This window comes from Lonchura striata, chromosome 1 (genome assembly GCF_050655825.1).
Source record: "Lonchura striata isolate lonStrDom1 chromosome 1, ASM5065582v1, whole genome shotgun sequence".
Classification (NCBI taxonomy): domain Eukaryota; kingdom Metazoa; phylum Chordata; class Aves; order Passeriformes; family Estrildidae; genus Lonchura; species Lonchura striata.
In genome coordinates, this window is record NC_140703.1 from 87,731,983 (window position 1) to 87,742,555 (window position 10,573).

Here is a 10,573-nt window from a genome sequence, read left to right on the forward strand (position 1 = left end):
TACAGACTGGATTAGTAAATAAAGCAAGCGTGGAGCATGGAATGGGAGGTTAAACATCGCACTGGAAAGTCAGCAGTTTTAGTCATCGGGTAAAATCTCCCGTGACGGCATTCCTTTCTGAAACCTGATCCTGGAGAGAACAGTTTACAGAGCTGAAGAGACGCCAGGCAATGATCTACAGCCCTGGCCTTCCTGAAACGTATTCCTCCCAAGCATCTGTAAGCTGTCAAGTCATCCGCGTAGTCCTCACATATGTGTAATACATCCTTGAGCCATGACTTTTCTCCTGTGGTTCAAAGCTGTGTTTTCATGTGGCTCTGAGCACTTTAACTATGTGCAATACTGGGATACAGGTCCAAACAAAATAATTTTATATCAGCTTTCTTATTTTTAGAGGACTGCTTATGTTCTGCTTGGCTGAGTGAACAGAAATGTTTGGGAATGGCCCCCAACAAACTTCCTGTAAGCTGGAAGTCTAAATGCTACAGATAAATTCAGGCAATCACATGGTTATGAGTGCAATCAGGACCTTACATCTGCAGGATGTCTTCAGACTTTTCCAGGAAGTTAGGATCTGTCAGAAGAATTGCAAAATTTTTAAAAATTGAGTAGTCTTTCTATTCAGACCTGTTATTACATACAGTAATACTGTTGCTAGCTAAACATGGTTGAGCTCAATGATCTTAGAGGTCTTTCCTAACTGTAATGATTCTATGGTTCTCTATACCTTTAATGACTTGGGGGCTTTTCATCCAGATTTTGAAACCAGGCATGAGGGAAGGGAAAGAGAAAGAATTTCACCTTGGAAACTTGGACATTTAGATTTTTTTTTTCATCATTAATCTGATTCCCAAAGAAACTGTAGCGTACATCATAAATCAACTAAATTAAATAAGTCATTTCTGTAATGAATTCCAGTACTGAAATATTCAGTATGTGTAGAGTTTGAGATGAATGAATCATGTTTAGGACTTCTAACCAACCTTTTGAATTCATGTTGCAATCACAAGTTGCCCAGATATTAAAGCAGCGCTTCAAGACAGAAGGCAACTCTTCTGCATGGGATCTGTCTGGCTGTGTATAGAAAAAGCATGACTGTCTCCTCATTTCCTGGATAAGGTTGGACAAAAATGTAATTACTTTTGTGATTTTATAGAACATTTCAAAAGGTTTCTAAGGGTAGTAATGCTTATAACAGCATCCTGAAATGCCAGCTGAAGGCACTGCTGCTACCAAGGAGTATCTGCAACTCATGGCTCCTTTTACAATTTGGTTACCAAACTAGATACCAAATCTGCTGTGGTTTCCCACAGTTGTTGATCCTAGGATCTATTTGTAAGGTACACTTTAATTGCTGATATAATTATGTCCACCACTGTATGGGTTATGTTGTAGAAACCCATAAACTACATTATTGCCCTACAGGTCATTATCCATGTCATCATCCATGTATTATAGGCACAAAACCACGTGCTCTTCACTGATGAAGTCTTTATTGTCATTTCTGTACACTTATCTCCAGAAATTCTCCTGTAAATGACCTCCAAAATTTAAAAAAGTACTTTTATTTGATAACTTTTTTTTGTTTTCGCATGGAACCACCGTCTCATCTGAGAACAAGCCCAGCCCTTACAACCAGCATATTTCCTGCTCCACATTAATTCTTCTGTCTCCATCAGGCATTAGAAATGGCTTGTCAGAGGTGGGCTCAGTCTGCATTGCAATGATAATTAAGGGAATTTTCAACACACAATGATAATTGATTTTTTTACCTGCTAAAACAGACAGTGAGAGGCCATCTTCCATTCAGGGTTGCCCTATGTCTTGGTAAATATGGTACTCTGAAAAAAAAAATCAGCTAAAGCTGATTAAAGCTGCAGGCAGTTTTCCAATGAAGAGCATAATTTTGATTCAATTGGCATGCTGGCCTCCCAGGACAGGTAACATATACTACCTGGTATTTACTTTAGGATATTCCCTCCCTCCTCTTGAGATTACTTAAAATTTGACATGCCTACAACATTGTAGTCTTTGAAAATTACTTACAGATGACAGGAAGGGATCTGGTGGTCTCTCATATTTGTCTTGAGTCTTTTCCAATTAAAGAATTCAGTCAGTGGGAGAACTTCAGCTGTATCTGTTTAGTCAAAAGAAGCCGATGACCAAAAGCTGTTCAGCAGTCAAGCACAAATATTAGTGGGACAATTGAGTTATGGAAAATTAACAGAGTAAGACCATCAGAAAGCATAACTTCATGAATACCTAGAAAAAGTCAATCTCCTGTTGTCGCTGGCATAATTTGCTCCACTTCAAATAGTTGTATTTAAGTGATTTCTTCTAGAATTTTTAAAATATAGTAAAATTTTTAATATATATGATTTTGTTCACCATGCCTGGATTCATAGGAAAGGAACAGATTGCAGAACTGAAACATGCATATATATCAATTCTTTAGCAACATACAGCATTTAATTGCTTATTGGTTTTACATAGTATTTGCAGGAGTGTCTAGTAGCTGGAAGAAGGAGTAAGAAGAACAGTTGACAACTGATCTCTTGATCAACTTAGAAAATAAAGTTTTATAGATGGATCATATTTTTTTTTTTGTATAACCTTCTGTGTTCCTCTTTTGTCAGAGCCTTTACTGTTAATAAAAATTTACAGTATGCTGGGTAAGTAGAAGGATTACTGGGTGTGATGGGATCAGAAGTGTCCAAAGGCCCTTCTCCCTCCTCTGCAAAAGGAAAGCACTGAAGTCACATCACAGGGATAGGAGGTTCAGCATCATAGCCTCAGAGGTACAGCAGAGGGCTGGGCAGATCTCAGATATCTTTGGCAATGAAGATTCAGTAACTCTCACTGTCAGAATTATGGAAAAAGGAATTTAAATGGCCTTCCTTCAGCAAGGAGACAGGCACAGAGACAGGACATGCATCCAGTATTTCTAGTTATGAGCCCAGAAGGCCCTGCTTACTAAGCAATTCCCCCATTAGGGAAAAAAAAAAGCAGAGCCTTCTGTAAAGGGCCTATTGGACCACACTGACTGTTTAGAGTCATCTGATACACTGGGAGAAGGATAAAGAATTTGAATATCTGAAACCATCACAGTGAGGACTGTAAAGGAGAAAAACTAAGTTATCAGGGGATGGCATGTGCTATAATTGTTAGGTCATATGGAAATAACATTCAGCAGCTGTTATTTTACCAGCATTAATAACTCTAGTTCTCCCATAGACATAAAGGAATAAAAAGTCTGTCTACTGCCTGTGAATCTTAGATCACAAGCCATAGGCATGAGAGAAGACTTTTGCCCCATAAGTCTGCATTTTATTTTAGAGGTAGATAAACAACATAAATTAAATGAACTAAAATATTCATTTGCCTGATAACTATAATTTTCCTACACATCACTGTGTTCCACAAAGTCTGAATAAATGTGGACTTATGTCCAGTAAGTCACAGAAAAAATAAAATAATGTTGTTTACCTTTACACATCAGCCATAATGCTATATGGAAGTAATTCTACAATAAAGAGCTGAGAAAGTTAAAATGAAATTTTACTGCCACAATAAGAAATTATTCTAGGTCTTTCTTTCCTGTGAAGAAGTAAAAAAAGATAGCAAAACTACAATTAAGTACAATTCTAATGTTAATCTTCATAAGAACATCTATTTTACTTGAGACAAATACTTAAACAAATATTTTATTGCCAATACCAAAGGTATTGGTAGCCCACCTGGATCAGTGCCTTAGATCACCCAATGAATCTTTGACCACGCAGCAAACAAATTGGCAGATGTATGAGTCAATATTCTTTCATTCTAATAAAGAGGACAAGGCAGTTTGGCAAACTGCCTTGGTTACTGTTTGTCTACCGAGAAAAGTGTATTAGCAGCAAGCCTGGTCACCTAAAAGCAGTACTCTGCAGGATACTCACAGTTCAGGGGTCAGATTCAAGTTTAGAAGACTCTTGTAAGTCTCCCATCATTGCCCTGACTTGACTTAAGCCTTCCTCTGTAAAAACCTGAGCAGGTCTTTAACTCAGCCATTACCTTTCTAGCAACTCAGCTGCCTCCAGGTTGCAACACCCACTGCCTACTCTCTCCTAGACAAGTGAGGGAATAAGTAGTTTAAAAATATTAGGCCAGACAGCATTTCCTCCAAAAGATGGTGCAGTATTTTATTAATAACACGCCATGCAGCTTTATACTGTAATTGCTGCCTCTGAGGCCAGAGACAGTAAAGGAGGGCACTGCTGATCTCCGTGCTGGGCCTTCCCCTGGAGTCCATGGTGTACTTTGGACTTATGCAGTGGGCTCAAAATAGGAAAAGCACCTTCTAAAGAGAAATTTGTTGGCCTTGAGTAGGAGGGCCTGAGGGAGAGGGAAAGCAAGACTGCATCTTGACAGTGTGTCAAGGCCAAAAGTCTTTGTCAAAATTTTTCATGTGTAGGCTGACCATCTTGCAAAGCAAAGTCTTATAAATCTTTTCTTGATGTGCAGGAAGGAAAAATGCAGAAATGTGTCTCCTTGGAACTTGCGACTAAACAGCAAAAAGGGCAGCAAAAGGGCAGCCTCTACAGGGTGGCTACTTGAATTGAGGAAGCTTTGCTGGGGGTTTCCCTCTCCTGGCCAGAAGATAGCTTTAAGGAGGCAGAACTTTGTGTATTGAATTTAGAGTGAGTAATACTCCGAGACTGTGTGCTCAGTGGGAGACTATTAGAGTCTTTTGTGTTAACATTTACTTTGAAAAGAGTTTGCACAAAGGCAACTCATAGTTTGTTAGCTGCAGAAGATAGTTAGCAACAGAGCTGTATAAGCACTGAGGCAGAAACTTAGGGTGTTTTTTTAAAGGTATCAGCTGTGAATTCCCAGCCTCAGGGTTAGTCATTTAGACCAGATGCAGCATTTCAAGGAAACATTTCTAGTGACATGACTAAAGAGTTGGAAGAGGCCCAACTGCAATGCATTCATATGCATCCCATGGGTCAGGTGTAAGAAGCTGTTTTAGGGGCCTCCTGGGCCAGACGGTATTTGTAGATGATGCACAGACAAAAGCCAAAGGAGGTGGAGTTGCCCATATAGAGGAAAAACTCATCCAGAAAAATAGAAGCTGCAGGGATGTCAGCACCCAACAACCAGAGCAGCATGTGTGAAGAGTTACCCAGGTACCTGCTGCTCTGAGCAGAAGTCAACAGCTGAAAAGAATTGAGATTTGGTGAAAATATGACCCATGGAAAATACTTATGAGTCGATAGGGGAAGGAAATGTACTGCTTGAATAACACTGGGAGCTACTAATGACTGGCTGATGCAGATTTCAAAATAAATTAATCTCCCATCAACTTTGGGGTTGTGTAAACTCAGTGGATTACATTTTGTGATTAGTATTTTTATTGCTCTTGTACTGAGATTTGCCTTCATCTAGGGACCCTGAAGGTGTTCAGGGCTACTGAAGCGAGTAAATGTGCTCTGGAGCAGAACTGAACCCCTCCACAGAAAGCTGGCAGGAAGAGATGTGGTTCCAGTTCTTTAGGCTTCAGGTGCTTCTAGAATGAGTATGGAGTGACAAAGATTAATTGCCACCCCATGACAGCTCTAAACTAGGTCATTGTGTAATAGTATGCCTAAATGAACCTGTTGGAGTATTTGAAACTACAGCTCTGCCATTAGGTTTTCTCCTTGTCAGGATGCTGCTTCATGTGGCATTAAAAATTGAGCTCTAGGTAAGAACAAAAATGTGATTGACATTACCAGGTTCTAAGGACAACAGCCAAACATTTCACAGCATGGCATGGCAAAGAATTGTGAAATATCCCACTTTTGCTATGTATTAGGGAAATATTCACAGAGGACAAAGAATAGGAGCTATTGCTCTAATACAACCCATTTATCTTAAATTTGCCAGGATCAGAGTATGCATTGGGGTGTAGTATCGAGTGATATACCACAATTTGTCTTTTTTTTTTTTTTTTTTTTCTTGCCATAGTGGTTATCTGGGAGGTATTGGGTGGTGGAAAATGGCCTGACCATATCCACATAATCTTGAACTTCCTATATTGGAACTATTTAAAAAAGCCCTACTCAGCCACTTCATCAACAACTGAGTCAAAGCTTTGCAATTACTATAAGAAAGGTAATTCAAAATAGCAGCAAACTTTCCTGCAGTCAGGAGATGAATGTGTTACTGTTTTTGACTGAGACTCTGCATCATCTAGTTACATTGACATTGACAAATTAAGACAGAGCACAAACTACCAAAAGGTCTGCAGAGTACCTTTCATATTCATGCATATACCAGAGATATTTCAGAGGATGAGAAATTATTTAATATAAGAGATGAAAACTGAACACATTCAGGAAGACCCATAGGAGGAAGATGCTGACCAAGCCAAAAGGTCTCTGAAGATGTTTTAGAGCATTAGTTAAGACTTACCTCTCAGAGGATGCTACTGAATTCTGCACTGAAACCTTGAAAAGACAAATTGCATAGAATGGATGGGCCTGGCTGATAGAACAAATATTTTTGTCTCACTGATAATCTAGAATCAAGAATTCAGGCATTCTCACACCAGAGCCTGTGCGGACTGGTGAGCTTCCTTCAACCACAGAAATCACAACAATTATCAAACTGATAATGCTTTCATATTCTTGCTGAACAAAATAGAGAAAACTTGCAGAGAGCACCTGGCTGTGATGCTGTATGTTTGTCTCTGTGGGAAATTGCCATGTTTATATAATATCACACTTTATGTATTTGATGGGTAAGAAGAGAATAATGGAAGTTGTGCCAGAGCTTTTACTCAGAGTGGTTCTCTAAGTCTTAAACTTCTATGTGTGAATGATAAAATGACCTGGAAGAAGAAAGCTTCACACAGATAAAACCATGCCTACAACAAGGTGTTCATCCTAAGGTATTTGCTTTATTTCACATTTGATCTCAGCTGAGTGAAAAGAACACCAACAGAAATTTCACAGTACCCCACCCAAACTTTCTTCAAGAAAATCAGTTCTGTAAACTACAGAAAAATCCCTGTGTCCACAGGGATTATACTTTTTGATCATATAACTGCACGGATTGAAAAGAAAAAAATGAGCTCAGACTAAAAATTGACACTGCTGTATAAAAACAGACACCACTTGTTCAGTGGGAGTAAGCAGAACATCTGGCCTCCAGTCCTCTAGCTGCCTGGCTGAACATTTTGGGAGCACTAAGGAGCTACTACTGCCTAGGAGGAAGGGAGTGTCCAGCATTAGTCACCAGAAACCAGGTCTGAATCATCACATGGAGTCCTGATTCAGCAAGTTAAACATTGGTGTGAAACAGGAGATGGGTCCTCAGCATTCCTCCCTGAAGCGGACAACTGCTGAGAAAAGCAGGGGGACACCAGTGACATGACTGGAGATCCAGGAGGACCTGGGACTGAGACAGGCCACCTGGCTCTTCAAGGGTTTGGACCCAGGCCTGAGATATTGGTGTGGTAGGGGGAGGATATCCTGTCTCTGGGGAAGTCAGTGACAACAAGAGGTGTATGGGGTGGCCCTGGGAGCCCACAGCCATGTTCAGAGTTTGCCTTCCACCACTTATTTTTGCTCCTCCTGAGCAGACGATATAAAAGCTCATACTTAGGCCTCCTGCACCCGAGAGCAACTGCCCACAATTACGCAAAGCAAATGTGTGTTTGGAGAATGCCACATCAGCAGTCCTCCTAGGGTGTGCAGGGGATTTGAGCCAGCTCCGTATGATGTTTACATAAGAGGATTTGATCTAGGCTTCCTAGTGTGATTCACAGGGCTCTGCCCTGCTGGAGTAGCTAAAAGTTAATTCCTCTTGCTTCTGTACTTGGCCCTGGTACTCTGCTTTTTATGGCAACTGCATCGGTAACAGCAATATTGCAGCAGTCATTGCAGTCCAATTTTAACACAGATATTTTTAATTGGCATTTTTTTTCTTCACATATTTTCCCAACTGTATCTTTGTGCTTACAAATTTATACTTCGACTCCAAATCCTGCTTCCTTTATTTAGATGAAAACCAGAACACTAACATTTAGAAATACAAAGTTGCCAGCACTGTTTAAACATCCTTCTTTAAATATGTAGGTTTGCAAAAATGAAACTGGTCCCTCTGTATTTTGCTGAGCTAAAAATGACACTGGTTTCAAAGATATGAAGCATGAAAAGAAATGAAAGGTTAAACTATAAATAACTTAGTTTTCACTTGTCCTCCAGAAACTTACACAGCTTCCTATGCATGTCACTACTAAGATACCAACTCATTTATCAATGCCCAGGTGTTTTCCTGTTTAAACAGAAGGCCAAGTAATTATTGACAGTTGTGTCTATAAAAGCGAATAAAACAGTACAGAGGTGCTTCTGACACTAATGGAACCAGCCTTAAACTGCTACATGCAGACACAGAGCTTTTTCATCTTGGAGCAGGATACTGTGTCTTTATTATCTTTGAGCAAAGTACGACAGCCTGCGCAGTCTTTAGATCAATATGCTAGGTGAAATGTAGTAAAAGGTGTGGGAAATTCAAAGAACATCACTGTAGCACTAGATTTTGTTGTTTTTTTATTAGGGATAATAGTTTCAAAAATACGCTTCCTTATACCTTTTTTTTATCAATTTGTATGTTTTCTATTCAAACCATTGGTGTTCTTTCTTCCTGCTTTTCGATCAGGGTAACCATTCTGTATCTCAGTTTTCTGGCTTTAAAAAGATCAAAAGACTCACAAACCAGACAAGAATCTAACAAAGATTCACCTACAAAAATTCTTAAGTGTTTTGCTTTCCCCATACTTTAGGAGCAATGTGCAGGTAAACTAGAAGGCATTAGAGTGTTTTGAGCAGGATTGAGAGTTTAATACCTGGAAGTTCAGGATATGGCCAGCCCTTATTTGGCTCAGGCTTGATTATGATACCGAATGATCTTTGCTTTCTACGTGGCATGACTTCTGCTGTGCAACTTTTTCATGCAGGGCTATGGTTAAAATATAGGTTATTGCAGCTAATTTATCTTGGTTTGCTCTTTTTCTTCTTGCAGATTCATTGTTTCATTTTTAAGTGTGGTGTGGCTTTCTGGATACGTCCAACATCAGCAGATGTTGCTTAGGCAAGAAGTTTTACTCTCCAGATCCATCTGTCAGGTTCCCTGGGGATGCTTCTCTTACTAGTATTTCCAGGAAAGCAGGCTAATGACTGGCTCCACAATCCCCAGCAAGGAAGTTCCCTTGGCTGCTTTTCATCTAGCCCCTCTTTTCTTACACATCCAATTTTGGTGGGCTATAAAGGAGACAAGCCTCCTCTGGAAGATCTACTGAGTTTACTTGATACACTCATACAACCACACTGTGTCAAAGTACAATAAGAAGCAAAGGAATGTTGGCAAGAGAACATAATGTATAAGCTATGATTAAGACATTAACAGAACCATTATTTATTACTCAATTTTTTATCACAGCAACCAAGATCAAAGGTTTTGTCTTTTATTCCCCCAGGAAAACCTTATCTGGATCAAGTTGAGTCATACTATTCAGTTGGTTTTTTTTTTGCAGAACTCTCTCCTACATGGGCTTTTCATGAACTTGCAAATGTACTTTCTTCAGCTCAGCCCTCTATGACCATCTCCTCTCCATTCACCACCTAAATAATTTATGCACAAGTAAGTCTGGATTTTATTGCTTACTGTTTCTCTTGGAGCCACAAGAAACCCATTTGTCTTTCAAAAGCTTAATTTCATTTCAAAGTAATTTTAAATATGTCAGTTTAGAGCTTGCTCTGGTTTTAATTTTTTTTTTCCTTTGGTTTCAATACAATGCCATTTTTACATTTGACTTGAACAATCAAAAAGGATTATGTACTATGAAATTGTATACTAAGAGTGTCGTTGTGACAGGAAGAGTTTATTATCACTGCAATGACTAGCAATTCACTCTGTGTCTGTGTACAACTGCTGCAATAGCCATTGTGGGAACTGTCTACTGCAGCTAAGCAAAAGTGCCCATGCACGGTGTGCATGCAGTTGCTTATGGTCTGAGCCAGCTGGATATTATCCAGACTGGTCTGGATATCAGGTAGCTGCACTAACCAAGAGCTCACAGCTGTGTTGATAAGTCAGTCCGGCAGAGAGAACAGTTATGGTAAATGCACACACAGTGTCACACTGTCACGGTTTCAGTTTTCATATCAGAGCTCGCGTGCAGCCTGGTAGCTCAAAGTATAAGAGCAGGCAAGCAGCTCTCACACACATCCATACAGATATAATCCCTGAGGCATGCATGAGGTCTTTTAATATTCCAGAGAGAATGTCAGTTCCAAAATGCTCTGTTTTCTCTGGGTTCTCAGTTCTCTCTGTTAGATGAAATTCCACCTCCACCCTGTTGCGTGCCCAGACATCTATGCCTCAGTTTGGACAGGCAAGACTGACAGCTTCTGCGTTGCTTGATGGGAATGCAGCACCTGGAAGAAGAGGAGCAGGTTCTTATTAAAAATACATTTCTTTAAAAAAAGTAACTAGTTATGTGGGAGCCTCAACTTAGGCTTCCTTGGCACTCCAACCAACCACAGCT